This window comes from Ascaphus truei, chromosome 12 (genome assembly GCF_040206685.1).
Source record: "Ascaphus truei isolate aAscTru1 chromosome 12, aAscTru1.hap1, whole genome shotgun sequence".
In the NCBI taxonomy this organism is placed as follows: domain Eukaryota; kingdom Metazoa; phylum Chordata; class Amphibia; order Anura; family Ascaphidae; genus Ascaphus; species Ascaphus truei.
Window position 1 is genome coordinate 13,934,780 of NC_134494.1, and position 21,758 is coordinate 13,956,537.

At 49.0% G+C, this 21,758-nt stretch overlaps 1 protein-coding gene and 1 non-coding gene across 3 annotated transcripts in view; one reads left to right on the forward strand and one right to left on the reverse strand.

Annotated features, from left to right (window-relative positions):
- Positions 1-9,317, reverse strand: part of LOC142463906 (uncharacterized) — a 114,490-nt gene extending 105,173 nt beyond the window's left edge. Inside the window, exon 1 of one of the 2 annotated variants that reach the window (XM_075566753.1) lies at positions 9,187-9,317. The gene's annotated coding sequence lies outside the window, so the exon portion shown is untranslated. The remainder of the gene's footprint in view (positions 1-9,186) is intronic. The other variant, XM_075566754.1, reaches the window with a different exon arrangement.
- Positions 9,318-9,465: 148 nt separating this feature from the next.
- Positions 9,466-9,538, forward strand: TRNAA-AGC (transfer RNA alanine (anticodon AGC)). Its single transcript has one exon. It is a non-coding gene; the product is annotated as a tRNA-Ala (tRNA).
- Positions 9,539-21,758: the final 12,220 nt, after the last annotated feature.

Genomic DNA, 21,758 nt, shown 5'->3' on the forward strand with positions numbered 1-21,758 from the left:
TGTCCCTATACCCTAAGGTAAAAAGCTTAGTAACACAGCCAGGTGAATGCAATGAATTATTAAATGAAGCTACATCCCAATTAAGAACAGTTGTAATCTGAACAGCTTCATGTTAGGTAATAATTGTATGTTTAATATATCAAGAAAATGGTGAATTATCCCATTCCAGCAGACCACTGGGATATTTACATTGTGTGTGTTAATATCTTTATTTCATATAGCAGTTTTCTCCCAATGAGACTCAAAGCTTCACAATTGCAGTATAGTACACGGTACATGGCACATATGATTGTAAACTCATCTGGACACACTGTGTCTGTAACAATCTATGTTCTTGGTGCCTGAGGCACAGGGAGATAAAGTGACTTGCCCAAGGTCACAAGGAGCCGACACCGGGAATTGAACCAGGATCCTCTGATTAAAACTCATTATCGTTGTTTACAGTCAGTGTCTTTACTCACTGAGCCCGCTCCTTCTCCCATGTTGGTAATATAATAGTCAAATCAAAGCGGGTTGCTGGAGTCGTTCAATAGGAAGCGGCCATGTCAAGCTCTGACACGGACTTCCCTTGGGATGGAGGCCTGCAGAGCGGCCCTACTGACTTCCCAAAAGAGACACGGTCACATGAAAAGGTAAATATCTCAGTAACTGAAGGGTCCCCGAAGAAGGAAATTGCACAGTTTAGATAATGGGGCCCCCTATAACCGATCAAAAATGTAAACGTTTAAAACATTAAAGTACGGGGGTTTACTGCTTTAACCTTTCCACTGTCAGAGGAGAGGCCTACTAGGCAATCCCTCTGGCAGTGAAAGGGGCCATGCATATTTCTTTCTACACAGATGTCCGCCCCCTCTCTCTCGGTTTTCTTCCCACTCATATTATACATTGATGTAAAGCTCTTAGTGTGGACATTCCAGGAAAATTGTCACATGCTGTTTAAACATACCAATTAGTTTTAGTCTCCATAATCCGATCCCTGGACAGTGTTCATTCGATTGACCCCCTTCAGAAGTCTTATAAATGACTTGTAAGATTATGGATTTACAGCAGGTACTTAATCACTGTCCATGATTCTACAAACAACAGGCCTTGTCCAAAATTGGTACCATGTGCGGTTAACCTGTGTTAGATCCTGCGCATGCGCACTGCAAGTCCATATTAATCCTCACAACACTGGCCTTACCTATGGTACATCTCATACCTCATAACCCTGCCTATGAGCCACTCAAGCAGTATTCAACCTTTGGAGAACCGTGGCGGAATTGGACACGTGGTTGCTGCGCTGCTACTCCCCCCGCTACCACAGCCTATCTGCCACTGGAATCCCCGCCGCCAGCCACTTCTAAGGTAAGTTTTGTTACCGTTTAGGGTAGTGGGTTAATTGAAGGGGTTTTAGCGGTTGGGGTATGGGGTTTTAGGGTAAGGGCTTAGGGTAAGGGTAGGGGGTTTTAGGGTAAGGCAAGTTACCTTAGCGGCAAAGTGGCCGGCAGCAGCAGCTTCCAGCACCGGGGTTATGTCTACCAGACTGCTGGTTCTCAGTACACTACATGCAACTTACTTCTTCAGACATGTCTATGCTCTTCACCATGAACAAACCGATTTGCTGACATCATGCAACCTCAGAGCACCAGCCCTGTCTCTGTCCACCAATCCTCACATCCTCCTTTCCCATTCCCACCATTTGGGACCAGATCCACAAAGCTTCGTTAAGTTACTTAATGTAGCGTTAATCTACCGATGTAGCAGAAGATATTAACCCCCGTTAACACAATGCTACAGGAGCACGTTGTTTAACAGTAGGGCTATTCAAAACAATGGTTAAGGAAATAACGCATGGATTACTCAAATTTTTGGGGGGCATTACTTAGGATTAATGGGGGTAATAACGTCTGCTACATCTGCAACTGAATGTCACGTAACAACTAACTGTATCCTTAACGAATAACATTAAGCGGTGTTTTCTCCTGTAAAAAGCTTACCGTTAGCTACTGTATAATAGACTGAGATATTGATAATGCAAAGGAGGAATTATCAGAATATTGCATAGAATCAAAGTTCTTGAACCAGTGCTACCCAGCATTAGGCATAAACAGCGTGTGGCTGAAGCTGTGATTAGATGCTTTGGGAGAGACCCATAAACAGTGGGAAAGATGATGCAAAACAATGTAATGTATAATTCTCACGGCTCACAGATTGGGGTAAATGTATACCTGTTCTATCTCTTTCTATAATCATCTCTTTTGCAGTCTGTTAAAGGTATATTGGGGCCTTGCCGTTACCGCTAAACTTTGTGCAACTCGTATCCAGACTCTCAAATACTGTAGGGCTTTTACAGGGCATGGAGGGAGCGAGCGTAACACCCCATTTAGCTATGATTTAACCAACATAGCGTTATTTCCGGCATTCGTTCCCTCTCCTTGAGTTAAAGGCCTATTTCAGGGTCTGAATCGGAGTAGCTCTGAGAGGTACATTCACATCACATTTGAATGACAACACACCTCCATGCTACAATAACGTGGTGTTAAGAATATGCTCACGAGATGTAGTGTGGACGTTATTTTAGCATACGATTAGCTTTTGAGGCTTCCACATTGACTCAGGAAACATAACGTACGTTCTAAACCGATTTAACAGAGCTTTGTGGATTCAACCCCTAGATTGTAAGCTCAGTGGAACAGAGATCTCCTGACCCACAGTGGTATTCTGCATAAACTGACGTTAATCTGTTTGTTCTGCTTGCTATTGTCTTTCACCCTTTTTGCACAGTGATGCACAACATGTTGGTGGATTATAAATAAAGTTTGATAGTAATAATAATATTTACAAGGTGTTGAATGGCTCTAAGGCCGTTTAGAAAGACAAACTTATCTCCGCTCTGCTTCTCATGAAATGAGGTTTCCTGATTGTCTCATGCAGGAAGTGGTTAGTGACATCAAAAACATCTTCTACAGGTATAAGCAGCTGTTGAAATATATAATATATACAAAAAGAGAATTCCAAAGAAGGGACGAGAAAAGGCCTGAAAAAGCCAGAAGCACACTGGGAATGTCAAACAAATATGCATTTATTATATGTCCATCACATCAATATATACAGCTAAAGCAATAGAAAAACCCCTCGCAAACAATTAAGATCCCTTAATAACCATATAAGTAATGGTATGGGAACGGCCACAAAACTTGTATGGCAGGGAAACAAACGGAGATTAAATAAAGAAGTACAGTAATTTGCATGAATTGGCTGGGCCTCCAAAAAAGGAGCTTAGCTAGCTAGATTCATTGCCGCATACCCAGATTCCCCTCGTATAAAATATAAGACAATACAGTTCTTAAATCAGGATATCATCCAATACATGAATATGCATCACAAAAGGGTACTTTGCGTCAGGCGAGGAATGGTATGTAGATGTATGCACTAGATCTATAAATATATTGTATATGCTGCTTATATGTTCCCAAAGTCCAGCAAGAAGCAAAACGTTGGGAAAAAAAGGCACACACATCTCAAAGTGATATATGCCTATCACTATTCTTCAAGATTGACGTCCATAATCCTTAAAAAATGATCCCCTGTTCAGATCCCGTATCCGTCTTCCAATTCCAATTGCATAACGGTCCCCACCGCAAAGTCCGCTCAACACGGAAGTGCCCAACCGGAAACACACACGTATACAAACACACACACACGTATACACATGGAGATGGAGGGTCCCATCGCAGTAGAGACTGCATGCTTGCACCTCCCACTCGCCGAGATCGCGCCCATGGTGTGGCTGGATTTAAGAGAGCAGAGGGTGGGGGGGGCGTGACAACTCGGCTTCCGAGGGCAGCACAAGTACACGGTCTGTTTTATACTAAAACACAAATGGAGCTAATTTAGAAGGGTCCCAGGCATGTTATAGGCATCTACGACGCCGATGCATGAGTAAACGCGACTTCTGTTTGGCCATGTGAATCATTTATTTTTACCAGGGCGCTATTTTCAGCTTTGGAGACACCCTGGAACTTTAGCGCGTTTGGCGGATTAAATCTGCAGTTCAGTCTTTTTTTTTTTTTTTTTTTTAATTTATTTTTTTACTTCAATAGTTTTATGTGGGCAATCTCTAATTACCTAAAGAACTGTATAGCTGCCAGTCAATTCGTTCTCCATGTATTGATAGGTCGAAATTTGGTGACATCATTAGTGAAGGGATCTGTTTATATTCTGCTTGTCTGTCAGTGGAAACTCATGAATATTCATGAGCACTCCTGCACTGACATGTGCTAGAGGGAGGGCAGGGCTGACAAAGGGGTGTGCCAGGGCTTGTGACAGGACATGAAGGGGCAGTGCCTTAGCAAATGGCTGTTAAAATAGAATACAAGAAAATTGGTCTTTCAAAGTTGTTTTTTTAAAAACAGAAAATGCTAAAAGTATTTTTTCTTACTACAGAACTGATTTATTAAAAAAAACACACATGCAGGATATTGACTGAACTGCAGCTTTAAATGCCAGAAAGTACCCGGTGCTACTTTTATTTGAAAATATCTCACAAACCTTGGGGTCCCTGGAGTGGATATTAACACGTTTCAGCTCCTGGGACTCCCCGACTCCCATCCTGGTACAAAATACAAAAGGTGGGGGGGGGGGGGAATGCCGTTTTGACCCATGAGACACATGTAGGGGTGCTACATGGATAAGTTCTCTGTTACTTTGTCCATGATTTCCAATGCATATTCCTAATTTAATAATTGCGAACGGGTGTCTGCTTGTCGTGACTCGCAAGCTTAAAATGCTTTGGCAAAAGGGTTAAACTAAATGACCCTTTTTCAAGAGAATATATAAGTATTTTACTGTGTATTTCTGTCATGTTGGATGTAGCATTGAGCTTCTCTGGCGTCTGTTGTATACATATGCCACGCTCAATAGCTCTCCTTTTTGACACATATATACAGGCATACCCCGCATTAACGTACGCAATGGGATCGGAGCACGTATGTAATGCGAAAATGTACTTAAACTGAAGCACTACCTTTTTTCCCACTTATCGATGCATGTACTGTACTGCAATCGTCATATACGTGCATAACTGATGTAAATAACGCATTTGTAACAGGCTCTATAGTCTCCCCGCTTGCGCACAGCTTCGGTACAGGTAGGGAGGCGGTATTGCTGTTCAGGACGTGCTGACAGGCGCATGCGTGAGCTGCCGTTTGCCCATTTGGCGATATGTCCTTACTCGCGAGTGTACTTAAAGTGAGTGTCCTTAAACCGGGGTATGCCTGTATATTGTGGTGGCTCGGGTTCCCAAAAAGAGCTTGCTGGGGTTTTGTGTTTTGTTTACATGGATAAGTACTCTGTTACTTTGTCCATGATTTTCCAATGCATATTCCCAATTAAATAATTTCTCCTGGAATACACACATGGGATCACTGACCTATATTCACACACTCAAATACATTTTGTTAACTTAAGACCAATAATTGTGTTTCTATATGAAAACATAATGTTTATTTAAAAGGTTGTAGGTATTGTATATAAATAGGCTAATAACTACAGGCATACCCCGGTTTAAGGACACTCACTTTAAGTACACTCGCGAGTAAGTACATCTCGCTCAATAGGCAAACGGCAGCTCGCGCATGCGCCTGTCAGCACGTCCTGAACAGAAATACCGGCTCCCTACCTGTACCGAAGCAGTGCGCAAGCAGGGAGACTATAGAGCCTGTTACAAATGTGTTATTTACATCAGTTATGCACGTATATGACGATTACAGTACGGTACATGCATTGATAAGTGGGAAAAAGGCAGTGCTTCACTTTAAGTACATTTTCATTTTACATACATGCTCCGGTCCCATTGCGTACGTTAATGCGGGGTATGCCTGTACTACGCGACCCCCTAATAAAGATGGAGCAAACAGTATCGCTTCCGTTACAACGTGGTAACAAGTGACATGGCACAGAAACTTGTAAATGTTGTTGCCGGAAGCTCCATTTGTTTAACTAGAGCCGCGGTAAATATGGCGTTCAGCATCCTGCCAGCGGTAATGTGATACCGCCCGATAACTCGGATAAACGGTATAGCAGGGCTCTTCAACTGGTTGCGTGCTAAGATCATCGATGTGGCTCTTAGACTCTTTGTTAATTTCATTCTTGTTGCTTAGGCAGCCAAGTGCAATTTTTCACACCGAAACTTGGAGCTTAAAGTAATGTAAATACAGAGGTTATCAATTTTTTTTTTTTTATAAATGATTGCAAAATGTTGAAAAAGTATACTTTCCGAGTTGTAACACTTTCCCGGCCCCTGCGGCAAATCGCGATCTGGTGACAGCGGCGGCGATTAATACGGATTTGGAAGAGGAGTCATCCTCTTCCAGTTCCGAGCGCGATTTAGAACGTAGGGAACGCGCTCACCCCTGGAAAATGAGCACAACAAAGGGCATGACGTAGCCACTATGTCATGGGACCCCTGGCATGCCAAACCACATGATGTAGCGGGTTAAATATAGCTGAAATTATACCGCAATAAGTTGGTGGCCCTTCTAATCCTAAATGTTTTCTGACCCGGCCCCTTTGGGGAACTAGCTGAAAACATCTGCTGTATATTATTATACTACTAATTTGGACTGCCCCATTAAAATCCCATTGACGATCATTAAAGAAGTTTATGGGAAAATGCCATTGACACAGTTACATAAAAAAAAAATGCTAGCAACACACATTAGATTTCCAAGAAAAGCATTCGGAGCATGAGACGTCTGCTCCAAGCCTATAGTGAGGTTGTAATTCACTTAAGAAGCCTCCAGCAACTAAACTCCTTCCTGACTACAGTAAGAGGATTTGTTCTGAGACTTTGACGGTTCTAAGGATAATTTCCTTGGAGCGAAGGCCCTTTGTAAACTTGGCTAACATCTGCCAGGCTGCCAGGAGCACATGTAAACGTTTAATTTGGTGTAATGACATCCTTCCGATTTCCGGGGGATATATAAAAAAAAATGCTACGTCACAATGGAGGTTTAAAAAAAAAAAAAAAAGTTATAAGGATCCAAATGTTCCTGAAAGAAAGGGTACATGAGAATTGATGTTCAAAAAGATGTATTTTACATAAACGGACCAACGTTTTGGTCTCAATGTGGACCGTCTTTTGGTCATGTTTAATGGGTTAAAGGGTCAGCCCAACATATGACCAAAGTGACCTAATGACAATGATATTTTTAATGTGTTTTAAAGGGTCACATAGGACCAAAGTGACCTAATAACAGTGACAATCGAACATCTGTACCATTATTTTTTTTTACAATCTTAGCTTCCTCGTTTCAGTGTCATAACTTGCACTTAGCTGTCTATGCAACTGCAGTGACATTAGCAGAAGCATATTACAGCTCTGTTTGATGATTAAAGAACCCTGCATCATAACAGGACTTTATTATGGCTCGCAAATGACAATTGTTATTACTTTTAAGCACTGAAATTGTGACGTACCAAAAATGGTTAAATAAAATCTTATTATATAAGCCTCAATATCTTTCAGTTAATGACCAGCAGTGAAAGGGTGTTAAGGGTATCCGCCCATCATAGTTTTGTGTTTTTTTTTATATTACCGCAAATACAGCTTCCCCTAGAGATGCAGTCTTTAAAAGGGCTCAAACAGAGACATCTAAAAAAACAGAAGTCGGCGAGAGATGATGTTTGGTGGTAGTATCACTGCTTCCTAACTTCTCATCCTACACGTTTTATTAGAGAGACAGATCGATCTGTTTTAAAAAACATGTCACTGTCCTTAAGTCTTTGGTCCTACATGGGACTGACCCTTTAACCCAGGGGCCCCCAAACGTTTTGTACCCAAGGGCACACTTTAGAGTTCAGGAGAGAGTGGTGGGCGCCAACCAATTCACACGCACGCACACATACACAAAATACACTTACCTTGGGGGCAAACCTACAGTGCCACGCCAGTCCTGTTTGCGGAAGTGGGCGCGGACTGGCACGAGAGGCAAGTACCAGTTGTTGGCAGCACTGCGGCGAGCTACTCACTGGCAGATCGCGAACGACGTGTTGGAGACCCCTGATCTACGCAGTATTATTAACTGGTTGGTCAGTCAGCCGCTGGCACGCACAAAAAGCATCAGCCATGGTGCCAAGAGACACCTGTTTTAACCCATTAGATATATACAAATATATGGGTGTATGAGATATATATATATATATATATATATATATACACACAAACACACACGTGTGTATATAATAATATGGTTATTATTGCAGGCACAGTAATGAGTGCCTGACCTGTAGAGCTTACTATCTAATATTGGTGCCTGTGCCTCAGGGAGATAATCTGATTTGCCCAAATGAGGGATTCGAAACAGGCGTCACAGGGAATCTATCTCCTTCAGCCCTAATAATACATATTATTATTGCGATCTCACTAAGAAAGTGCTGGAACTTTAAAAAAAAAAATGATAGACATATAGAAAGCAGTCCTGAATCATCTGGCAGGGTGTCTGCTGTTTAATATACATATTTACGATGCCCAATAGAAATAGAAGCCCCTTTATCACCAATTGGCAGCAGGTATCGGTGAGATGCATAATACATACTTTAGAATGGTAAATATAAATCTAGGGCACTGTGATCCTGGTGATCAGATGGGAAATTCTGCATTACCTCACAGGAAATGTTCAATATACAGCAAATGATTTAGGATGTATAATTGTCGAACAGTAAGTGGCCCGCTTTGCAGCATCTGGATCAGGACGGTGGTTGTTCTGGGATATTGGTGATGTGAATTATTATTTATTTAAGATAGTGTGAGTGGCGTGCATTATTTCAAGCGTGCGCCTTGTGATCGGGTATAATTAGGCGTCATATGGTATGGGAACATGCCATATACATTATTCAGTGCGTGTGCGTGAGAAATTGATGTTTAATGGTAATGATGCCTGGGGATCCGTATTAGAATTTAGGATGGGATTGAATGTAAGTCATGATTATTATATAACTATATATCTCCTGTGTGATGTGCATTATAAAAAGCAGGCAGCTTTGCATCCATAATTAGGATATATATATATATATTATACACACTCCCCCCCTCCTCCCCCTGTATGATGTGCAGTGACACACTGTACATAGCAGACAGCTTTGCATCTTCACGTATGGTACAAGGATGTACAGCAGATCCCGGTACATGAGATGATCCCTTACCGTTAGTGATCTGCTGTGTCCGCGCTGCTCCCCGCCGCTCACCCCCCGGCCTCTAGCATCCTCCTCCCCGGTGATGCTGCTCTTGAGAGCCCCAGCGCAGCTCTCAGCCTGACACCGAGCAACGCCCCTCCTGTCAATCCTACACAACGGCACATGCGCACTGCGGGCTGGTCGCGCAAAGCACCACGGGAAATGTAGTCCAGATATTCTAACGATAGGGAGAGATGTAGCACATGCGTAGAACAATGTATCAGTAAACAGTTCAACGCACAATGTGAAGGGGGATTAGCTCAAATGGTAGAGCGCTCGCTTAGCATGCGAGAGGTAGCGGGATCGATGCCCGCATTCTCCAAATCTTTTCCCCCTGCAATATTGTCTCCAAATATCTAATAATATTGTTTTCAAATATCTAAATCCCCAGTTTCCCTGAAATATATATTTCTTTCTCTGAGTTTATTTATTAGTATCATCATTATTAAAATATATATATTTCTCTGATTTCATTTATTATTATTGTTACTATTATTACCGACCGTTCAACACTGGGGTCATACAAATAGGTGCATTTTACTAAAGTCCCTCTGTCAATAAAGCAGCTTATGATCATGAGGCTGAGCTTATACCACGTGTTTTTGTGAGCGGAACAAACAAATTGCAGACTCCCTATGAGGCCGCCCCTATTGCTCGCGCGTGCATACACGACGGAGCGCGATGGCGGGACTGCGTTTAAAAAAAAACAAAGATTTTTGGCGCGGCGGCCGAGTGATGGCCACGTCACGGCGGCAGTACAGCCAATGAGGGCGAACCAGCCGCGTGACTTCACGGCCGCGCCCTTCCCCCCCCCCCCTTGCCTGAATATCACTTTCCAGGAGAGTTCACAGATCGCTTGTGCTAAAGCCGTGCTGCACGGTATGCGCTCGCACTCCCGCAAGCAAGCGGCGTGTATAATCTCAGCCTAAGAACACCTCCCATTAAAAAAACCTTGTTATTATTATATTTAGATCCTATTTGTACTGCGCTGCTCAGTGGGACATATATAAGTGTAGCCAGGTCATCTTTTTCCCCCTGCGACCCCCCCGGGCGCCTCCGTGGTCACGGACGCTGTCGGGTACTGCCAGCGGCAAGCGGCAGACCCGACGGCCATTCAGGAGGGTGGGGGCCGAGGAGGGAGCTCGCCGGAGTGCAGGAGATCTCCGGCGGCTCTTGCACAGGGCGCCGCCATGTTGCGCCGGTTCGCGCATGCGCAGAGAGTCCCCGGCGGCCCGAGATAGTCGCGCATGCGCAGAAGATCGCGCGAGTGTAGGAGCCAGCCAGGAGAGTCGCGCGAGAGGTAGGGAGAGATTGCGGCGGCCATTAGGAGCTAGTGCAGGCATAGGAAAGGCACGCACGCGGCCCCAATGTTATTACAGGCGCCCAGGGACTACAATTCCCATAGTGCTTAGCGAGGGAGGCACCAGGTGCCTCATAGGAGCCAATAGGGCTGCAGGACTGCCAGGAGAGCAAGTGGATACATTTGGCGGGCTTGCAGCTACGTTGTCAGTCAGAGGAAGGAGCAGTCAAGGGAAGGAGGTAGGGTACAGGAGCGAGGGACTCCCTGTACTAGGCCAGCACCCCCTTGGCCCAGTATGGCCCTGAGTCCCCCAGTAGTGTGAGTGTTGCCAGGGACAGCCCTCAGGATAGGGAACCTGTCACTTACTTTAGTTAGCAACTGGGGAACAGAAGGGAAGATAGGGACAGCTGGGGGGTTTCATAGCGGTAACCAGTCCGGGGAGCCATAGCCCAGGGTCCTGTTGTAATTTAGAGGCACGAGACAGCTGGGGGGTTTCATAGCGGTAACCAGTCCGGGGAGCCATAGCCCAGGGTCCGTGTCGCGAGTGGCGAGGCCACTGGGGGGGTTTCATAGCGGTAACCAATCCGGGGAGCCATAGCCCAGGGCGGCGTTGCGCGTAGTACGAGGCAACTGGGGGGGGTTCATAGCGGTAACCAGTCCGGGGATCCATGGCCCAGGGCCCGTATTATGAGTAGGGTGGGTACAAGACCTACCTATATAGGATAGGCAACCCCGAAGGCCCTAGGAGAGTGACCCTTAAGCCACTTAAGGATGCTGTGCTATAGGGACGGCCTGTAGTGCAGGGTGTGTCACGTTGCTGTATCGTTAGTGAGGGACTCAGCGGATGCTGCGGTTCCAGTGAAGGAGTTCGGACCCACGTTGGGGTCACAGAGAATATCGCCAGGATAGGATCAGACGGATTCATCACGCGTCTGACCCTTTGTGAAGCGTTGCTGATCCGAGCACTGGAGTGCTCGGCAGGTATCTACAGTTCTAAGTGCACCACCGGGCCCTTAGCTTAATAGTGACTGCGCAGTCACCCATTGATTCTCTGCAAGAGTGCGGGACATTGGGTGGGGTTCTTTGGACACTGGGTGGGATCACCTAGTGTTGGGGAATCGTCCTGCGAGACGTCATGGTTAGTGTCTCCTCCTGATAGGGACACAGGTTATGTTATGAATGTGAGGTGTCGTATTACATGTTAGTAAAGTCCTTAGTTATTATACCCCATTGTGTATGTGATCATTGTGTTTGTCCTGCGAGGATTCACTTCCTCCTCTGGTGGGAGCCATCGCAGGTGGAGGCGCTGCACCTATTGAGTAAGTGGTTACCCCTAGTATAATTGCCCCAGGTTCCCCGTGGCGGAAGCTCAGCCCTCCTGCGAGCCAACAGGTAATGCACCACACCGGTAACACTGCATGTTCTACTCACCCACACTATATATGCGATTGGGTGGGGTGGAATACCCGTTACATTTGGAGGCGCTGCTGAGATAGACCTGGGGTGCCCTGTTCCATTTTTTTTTTTCAAATTGTCCAAGTCCTATTTTTTTTTTGTACACCATGGTTGTCCAGTCCGGACACGAGGTCCTCGCTTGGGCCTTGAGGATAAATAATCTTAGTCCCCGTCGTGTGGTGGCTTTAGAAGGCGTTCCCGCCAATATATCTGAAGATGAGATCTATGAGCATATGCGTAAAATCCCTGGATGGCAGCACGCTCTTCTTATAGACTTAGAGCCAGCTTCCACGTCCCCGTGGAGATCGCGACTTTTTGTTGTGTCATCCTCAAGGGATATATGCCCGTCCGAGTCACCGTCCATGTTATTTATGCCCGGGTGTCCCCCTGAGGGTTACCCTTTAGTATACGCTGACCCCGCGCCATGGCAACTTCCTCCAAGTGAGATGCGTGCACGTGATACCGCTCCCAAGGCGCAGAATGATTTTGCAGAAAACCATCCGGGACTGGCGGGAAGACCAGAGCCCCGCCCCCGCAATGTGAGTGACTCAGTGATAGAGCACACCCCTCCTTTAAATTCCACCAGGGGGAGTGAGCACAGTGAACAGCCATTAGACCCTTCTATTCACCAGGAGGAGGAGGAGGAGGAAGGCATTGTCGTAGACATGGAATATTTTCTTTCTGAGCAGGAAACCAAGATAGACTGTCAAGGGATACACCCTAATGCGTATGTGGCCTGGAGCGCGCCCGGAGTAGATTCTCTTCTCTTTATGTGCTCCTGCCTGCAAGAAGCCCATGTTCAGGGAGCCCATGTGTCTTGGTTACCCCTCGACTACAGGACCATCGAGGTGGAAGGAGAAATGGGCATACAGTGTTTTAGCCCCACTTGTGACTGTTCTAGAGAGACATTGACATGGTGGTCTTCCTGTGAGTGTTGCGGGGTGGGGTTATTGAAGTCTATTGTTCCCCAGCATGCCGAACCAGCAGAGGAATCACAGCTTACAGAGCCCGCTGTGGGCCCGTGTGCCCTACCACGGCCAGTCCGGCCTACAGAGGTACCATCGGTCCCAGGCTTGGGATCAGTACCTGTTGACGACGACAGGGGTGAGTTGACTGCCCCAGGGGTGTTGGGTGTGAGCCTCCAGGTGACCGCGGAGCACGATAGCTTCTTAAGTCTGGACACCTGGGCGAATGGTTCCACTCGACATCGCGTCCTGGCGGAGGTGTCCCCTCTAGAAGATAGCTGTCCTGCAGTGCGAGTGGACCAGTACCCACTGCCTATCGTTCCAGAAGAAGAGAAACCCATCGCAAGCCAGCAGAGTGGTAAGGAACCCCCTTGCTCCCCACAGGCTCCGATGGAGGTGGCCGTGCAACAGGCCAGAGTTACGGTTCCTGATCTGAGTGAGAGCCCGTGCGCTCCAACCCAAATGGTCCCAGGACTGGGATCCAACGCTCCCGAGTTTAAGGACAGCAAGTGGACTGCCCCAGAAGTACAGGGGGCAGGTACCGAGACAACCGAGGTGGGAACTGACAGCGTCCCCGAGGATCTGTTAGCCACCGAGAATCACCGCAGGGGTAAGGTGTCTACTCTTTACCCCCTGCCAGGTGAAGCAGAGACTTTGAGTAAAGAGACAGTGTCCAATTCTCGCTTCTCAGTGGAAGCTGAGCACGTATGTAGGGACAAGGACTATGTGGCAAAGGAGCTAGTAGAAGTTGCCTCCTTTGCGCCCAAGAAGAAGCGGCCCATTCGTCACGTAGTGGACCGAGGGAAAGGTCCTGGCCGCCTGGCCTGCTGCTTCCAGGCCATGGATGATCAAGTAAAGGTTGGTGTGAAGGACACTGCGCTATTCCTTCCACCAGGGGGAGGAAGTAGCACTGAAGCAGTGACTGTTACGCCAGAGTGTGCTTTCCGAGAGATTCACCCCGGGGAGGCTCACGGACGCAAAAGTGAGGTACCCCCATCTGATCAGTTAGGGGCACCCCACAAATGGTCTCAGCAAGCAGCTGATACTCAGCTGGCCTCGGGTAATAGTGGGTGTGATATGCCATGTAATTTTGCATTGTGTGAAAATGTGCCATGTTTTGAGGATGTTGCAGTCGATCTGTTAAGTGTACGGGGTATGCCATGCCATTTTTCAGTGTGTAAAATTGTACCATGTTATGTCGTTCCCCAAGCGAGGGCGTTGGGTTTTTCACCAGGGGGAGAGTGTAGCCAGGTCATCTTTTTCCCCCTGCGACCCCCCCGGGCGCCTCCGTGGTCACGGACGCTGTCGGGTACTGCCAGCGGCAAGCGGCAGACCCGACGGCCATTCAGGAGGGTGGGGGCCGAGGAGGGAGCTCGCCGGAGTGCAGGAGATCTCCGGCGGCTCTTGCACAGGGCGCCGCCATGTTGCGCCGGTTCGCGCATGCGCAGAGAGTCCCCGGCGGCCCGAGATAGTCGCGCATGCGCAGAAGATCGCGCGAGTGTAGGAGCCAGCCAGGAGAGTCGCGCGAGAGGTAGGGAGAGATTGCGGCGGCCATTAGGAGCTCGTGCAGGCATAGGAAAGGCACGCACGCGGCCCCAATGTTATTACAGGCGCCCAGGGACTACAATTCCCATAGTGCTTAGCGAGGGAGGCACCAGGTGCCTCATAGGAGCCAATAGGGCTGCAGGACTGCCAGGAGAGCAAGTGGATACATTTGGCGGGCTTGCAGCTACGTTGTCAGTCAGAGGAAGGAGCAGTCAAGGGAAGGAGGTAGGGTACAGGAGCGAGGGACTCCCTGTACTAGGCCAGCACCCCCTTGGCCCAGTATGGCCCTGAGTCCCCCAGTAGTGTGAGTGTTGCCAGGGACAGCCCTCAGGATAGGGAACCTGTCACTTACTTTAGTTAGCAACTGGGGAACAGAAGGGAAGATAGGGACAGCTGGGGGGTTTCATAGCGGTAACCAGTCCGGGGAGCCATAGCCCAGGGTCCTGTTGTAATTTAGAGGCACGAGACAGCTGGGGGGTTTCATAGCGGTAACCAGTCCGGGGAGCCATAGCCCAGGGTCCGTGTCGCGAGTGGCGAGGCCACTGGGGGGGTTTCATAGCGGTAACCAATCCGGGGAGCCATAGCCCAGGGCGGCGTTGCGCGTAGTACGAGGCAACTGGGGGGGGTTCATAGCGGTAACCAGTCCGGGGATCCATGGCCCAGGGCCCGTATTATGAGTAGGGTGGGTACAAGACCTACCTATATAGGATAGGCAACCCCGAAGGCCCTAGGAGAGTGACCCTTAAGCCACTTAAGGATGCTGTGCTATAGGGACGGCCTGTAGTGCAGGGTGTGTCACGTTGCTGTATCGTTAGTGAGGGACTCAGCGGATGCTGCGGTTCCAGTGAAGGAGTTCGGACCCACGTTGGGGTCACAGAGAATATCGCCAGGATAGGATCAGACGGATTCATCACGCGTCTGACCCTTTGTGAAGCGTTGCTGATCCGAGCACTGGAGTGCTCGGCAGGTATCTACAGTTCTAAGTGCACCACCGGGCCCTTAGCTTAATAGTGACTGCGCAGTCACCCATTGATTCTCTGCAAGAGTGCGGGACATTGGGTGGGGTTCTTTGGACACTGGGTGGGATCACCTAGTGTTGGGGAATCGTCCTGCGAGACGTCATGGTTAGTGTCTCCTCCTGATAGGGACACAGGTTATGTTATGAATGTGAGGTGTCGTATTACATGTTAGTAAAGTCCTTAGTTATTATACCCCATTGTGTATGTGATCATTGTGTTTGTCCTGCGAGGATTCACTTCCTCCTCTGGTGGGAGCCATCGCAGGTGGAGGCGCTGCACCTATTGAGTAAGTGGTTACCCCTAGTATAATTGCCCCAGGTTCCCCGTGGCGGAAGCTCAGCCCTCCTGCGAGCCAACAGGTAATGCACCACACCGGTAACACTGCATGTTCTACTCACCCACACTATATATGCGATTGGGTGGGGTGGAATACCCGTTACATAACAAAGACTGATATCATTTCTACCAAAGAATCTTTGGGACATAACACCCGAGTCGCCCCAAAGGCATCTCACTAAGAGAGTCTTCAGGATATGCCTTCACTGCCACTAAGCCAGCGTGGACGGGGTTAACAGCACGAGGAAAAGAGACCCTTCAAAGACTACCTGGAGTTTATCAGCCCCTGCATGTCTGCTGTGTGCTACGCTGTTGTTTTTATTTTTAGCAACGAATCTCTGGGACATAACGAGTCGTCCCAGAGAAGTCGCCAAAGGGTGTCACCGTTTGCTGCTGTTACAGCTGCTCCATTATTGGGCTGGGTAAAGTATTTCAGGTGCATGTTGAAGAATTTCCGTGTTTACACATTACCTGCTCCAGACAGGCAGGGATGATTGCGGGGCTCGTGTGCAAGGACATGTGCGGGGCCTCGGCTCTGACAGTCTACCAGCCGCATCTCCGTAGCGTCCCGCGATCACGTCCTCGCGAGGTGCGGTGTCATGATGTCGTAGCGCCGTGTGGCGTCACGTTGTCATGGCAACGCAGTGCCGCAGGGTGTCCCATTGTCATGGCACGCAGCGTCACGGCGTCCCTGACGCCCCGTTGTCATGGCAACGCGCCGCCATTTGGTGTCGCAGAGCCACGATGGCGGGACCCAGCATGAGGAGATGCCGCCGGAGAAGAGGAGAGAGTTACAGAGGCCGCCCGCGCTCTCCCCCGCCAATCAGTTTAATTATCGTGGGGGTGATCGCAGGGCCTCTCTAAGCAAGAGGCTCGTGCCCAGGTACCGACGTCACCACCGTCAAGCCATGCCCTGCCTGCTCTACCTCTCCCAGCTCTACCTCCGCATAATCCCACTTACTCCTTCACTTAACAAGCAGCTTTCCGACACACACCCTCCTTCTAATCCCCCGGCACCTTATGTTTGCACTTACCCTCCCTTATAGATTGTAAGCTCCTTGGGGCAGGGCCCTCCTTATTTACTGTACCAATGTATGTTTATGTTTGCTACTTATTGTTTTTTCCTCCTCCAAACCTATTGTACTGCGCTACAGCATCTGTTGGCGTGTTATGAATAAATAATAATATCCTTTTTATGTTAGAAATTCCTCAGTAAGTATGAATATTAAAAAGCTAATGTGTATTGGACTCCACCTTTAGAATGGCTTAAAATGGTATGTAGCGACACCCTGTGGATTAAGAGAGAACTGCACTATAAGATCTGTTTAGGACAGTACAGGCTTACCCCGCATTAACATACGCAATGGGACCGGAGCATGTATGTAACTATGTAACACAGGCATACCCCGCATTAACATACGCAATGGGACCGGAGCATGTATGTAACTATGTAACACAGGCATACCCCGCATTAACATACGCAATGGGACCGGAGCATGTATGTAAAGCGAAAATGTACTTAAAGTGAAGCACTGCCTTTTCCCACTTATCGATGCATGAACTGTACTGTAATCGCCATATACGTGCATAACTGATGTAAATAACGCATTTGTGACAGGCGCTATAGTCTCCCCGCTTGCGCACAGCTTCGGTACAGGTAGGGAGCTGGTATTGCTGTTTAGGACGTGCTGAAAGGCTCATGCGTGAGCTGCCGTTTGCCTATTAGGCGATATGTCCTTACTCGCGAGTGTACTTAAAGTGAGTGTCCTTAAACCGGGGTATGCCTGTATGTAGGGAGAGAACAGGAGGAATTGCAGTAGGTGCCAAAGTTGAATTGATCAGTAATGAGTTGTGCAGCCCCGGTCTTATTTTGCCTCCAGAGACCCCCTCTGTAGCGTGCCGAGCGATCGCGGGTGCCGCCGGAGGCAGCGATGAACCCGCCGGCACAACGCAAAGGTGGGGGCCGGAGCAGGGAGCGCTCCGAGTCCCCGGAGTCTCTGCGGCGTACCCGGCTAGCGGGGGCCGCCATGACAGGTTGCGCGAGCGTGCGCATTGGTCGCGCAGGCGCAGTAAGGGTAGCGCACGCGGTCCCAATGCTAAAGAGATCCTGAGTGGACTTCAATTCCCAGCAGCCTCTGGGGATTGCCCTTTCACCCACATCACGTGCAGCTAGCCAGCAAATAGGGTTTTGCAGCTTCTCCTGTGGAGGAAGGCTACAATGTTGCGGGGATCACGTTTGGCAGTTGGAGCTGGGAGCAGGAAGGGGGAGGAAGGGTGTAGGGAGCAAGTGGCTCCTGCACCATAAGGATCCCCAAGTCCCAGGCAGGCCCCCATCCCCACCAGGTTAGTGGGTAGGTACTGAGGGAGGGCCCTAGGTTAGGGACTCTGCCCTTAAGTGCTGTGAGCGCTGACAAGTAGGCACAGTGTGTACAGCGTGTGCAGTGTGTTCTTGCTGCATGTACCGAGTGAGTGCAGTGGGTTGCTGCAGGTATCGAGTGAGTGCAGTGTGTTTGCTGCAGGTACTGAGTGAGTACAGTGTGTTTGCTGCAGGTTGACTGTGTGTGTGCAGTGTGTTTGCTGCAGAGGTTAGGGAGAAGTTAGCCAGAGGGGACCCGGGTGGGTACGGGAGAGGTAGTGTGGGTGCAGGGGGTCAGTGACCCACCTGCATAGGATAGGCTACCCCGCAGACCCTAGGAGTTTTCCCTAAAGCCATTCAAGGTTGCTGTGCTGTAGGGACGGCCTATAGTGCAGCGAATGTCACGGTAGTTCACGGAGTCAGATAGGGATTTCACTGACGCGGCGTAACCGTGCAGAAGGTTGGGCGCTGCCCTTCGTTGCGGTTGCAGAGGCCATCTTGTTGGGGTCTTCCCGGACGGTGGATCCTGGATGTCGGGCCGGAACTCGACGGATCCTTTGTGAAGCCGTTACTATATCCTCAAGTGCACCAACACCGGTCATCAGGCGCTGATCCCGCCTTAGGCTAAACTCTTTGTAGGAACACTGAGCGAGTGGTTACAAGACTGAGCCTATACCATATAGTACCATCACATTAATATATGGACACGGTGTGTGGGGCACGTGGTGAGAGGACGGTACCAGTTATTATGATAAGTGTTATTGCTAATTGCATGTGAGTGATAAGGTTGCCATGCATTATCATATACAGTAAAGTTGGTTGCATCACATATGTGTGTATGTGTTTCTTGCCCAGGGGAATCTCACATCACGGGGATCCTGGGTAAGTGGAGGCGCTGCGCTAAGTAAAGTGTATGAGTGTTACCCCAGGCTCCCAGCTAGAGGAGGCTCAGATCTCCTGGAGCCGCAGGTGTTGTACAGCGACCAGTAGTTCCTTTGGGAGGGTTCAGAAAAAGGGCTACAGTTGTAAGAAGTCCCTTCGAAGCCAAATGTTCTAACAAGTAGAGGTGTGCAAACTTTTCATCCACACATTGTAACTTCCCTAATTTAACGTTTTTGAATACACAGTACGTGTAATGGTGTTTCTCCCACCCTCTGGGAGATTCCCCTATTACCAGGTGTATGGTGCATGCTACCTGTTGGCTCACAGAATGCTGAGTGGTCCGCCGGTGGTATGGGGGTCGCCTGGGCAGGCTTCTGGGGAACATTACCAATATTTATCTCTGGTGATACAGTGCCTCCATCTGCTGCAGGCTCCAGATGTGTGAAGGCAATCTCCTGCAGAAGAACGTACTCCCCCCCCCCCTGAAAGATTGCACACCGGGCAGGAGTTATAGTTAACTGGAACCGGTTTGTTTATCTGCATACACAGTATAACACTGATAGCTGCTCAGAACAGCTCAATACAGGCCTCCAACCTCAGGATGATCCCTGGACTTCCACTCCAGGTCAAGGGCACCTGAAGCAGTCCTTACTCTTCCCTGACCCTCTAGTAGAGCCAGGGGAATGGTAATCACTCACTCTCCCCCAAGGGGAAGAGGAGCAGGAGATGCCAATGCGCAAATGTGACGGTGAGGCGGTAACCAGGCTCACTAATAAAGGTCAAGCCCACTTGGTTGCCCCTGATCCATGTTTTGGGGTCCTAGAGTGTCAGCTCTTGGACCTGACTGTTGTATATGTACTGCCATGCATTGTATGAAAATATCCGACAATAAAGGATTTATGTGTCTTTTGCCTTTCCAGGAGTGCTAACCAGTGGAGATTCTCAGGCTATGAGTTTCAGGGTGGACTTTGTGGTAAAAGTGTTGTCGGATTGTGTCTAGCTAGCCGGGGTCCAGAGTTGCTGGCCCCCCCAAAAATGTAGCCGGGAGCCAAGTCGGATTCTCGAGTACATGTAGACACAAATATATATTCACCGCGCTTCTCCATATAAAAGGAGCATGCTACTGGTGAAAGGATTGGCCATACAAATGTGCAAAAACAGAAAGTTAATGTACATGTAGACACAGACCTCCGGGCAAAGTCCGCCCTGGAAAGCAGTTACGCAGCTCACCGCCAGGATGCCCTGCTTCAGCACAGACCAGAAAGGCAAAAGGGGGCATAGGGATACGCGTATCCCGGGTATAGTCAGGTGTCCCTGGTTTAGGGGGAGTCCCCCACAGTATATACCCCAAACGCCCGGACCTGGTATAGGGGCTCGGAGTCTCTCCAACCATCCATAAGGTTGCGAGAGTGAAATTATTTCTATGTCCAGCTTCGGTACAGTACAAGCAACACTGAAAATGAACCTAAGCGTTATTTGAAGCCATTTTTTAGTAAGCTTTTTAGAGGAAGGTCTAGAAGCTCTGAAAATGATCGTGCTCACCTTTTCAGTAGATCCAAGGGGACGAGGGACTTAGAAGAATTTTGTGAGATTTTTATTAACCTGGTGTATAAAGGTATATATGTTTTATGCACTGTATATGAGCGGGGGGCTTCCTGGTGCTCCAAGCGGCCGGCAATGAGACAGTGGCATGCCTGTGCATGCAATGCCGACTGCCGCGGGGTACCGTGAGTACCGCATCTCGATGCCCGCAATGCGGCATTCATTATCTGTGGCCGGTGCCAACCTGCGCGCCGGGCCAGACTGTAGAGGCCGAGGCGGACGCAGCCCTACTACCGGTTGAAGTTCCGGGTGCACTCTGGAGGGAGCCCGCTGGTCTCGGAGCATGGGGATCGCTCCGTACCATTAAGACAGAGCCCGAAGATAAAGACATTGGGAGACAAGATGATGGGCGAGAAACCTCCCAGCGGTCTCCGACGAGGGTGCCCCTTACCGTGTTGGAACCCGACTCCTCGGACGCGGAGATAGTAATGCAGACGGCGGTGGTGACGCGCCAACCGGCGGACAACCTCGGCGGTGCTGCAAAGGAACCAGCACTAACCTGTGTTGCGACCGAGCGGAGCCGCGTGTCACCTGTGCAGCGGCAGCCGGAGAGAGGGAGTCCCACGGACGTGGTGACTAGTGGATCCGATGGCGGAGCAGTCGGAGAAGGAACCATCCCACGTCGAAGTGGTAAGAGACCCTCTTGGCCCCTTCAGGTGACGGCGGCAGTAGCGGTGGAGAGAGGCCCAGACCAGGCCCGAGCGGAGCCACAAGAGGAAACTGCCATTCCGGATATCGTTGTGGAGGAAGAGGTCTCGATTGGGGACCCAACCCAAGATGGCGGCGAGTCCCGCGAGATGGATGATCTCACTTTCGGTGGCCATAGCGGAGCCGGCTGGAAGATGGCGTCGTCCTTGTAAGGAATCCGCTCCTCGGTTTACTGTTTGCCTTACCTTGCAGGCTTGTGCAGTCCCGGAACACTTCCCCTGATATTTACTGCAGCCTGGATTCACTCACCAAAGCAATACTGCCACACGCCCCTTCTGCCATTGGTCCTCTGACCTTTAAGTGTTGCCTTCCCACAATGCTCCCTGCCGAGCATAGTCCTTCCTGGATGTCTCTGTGTTCTGCCATAAGCCTTG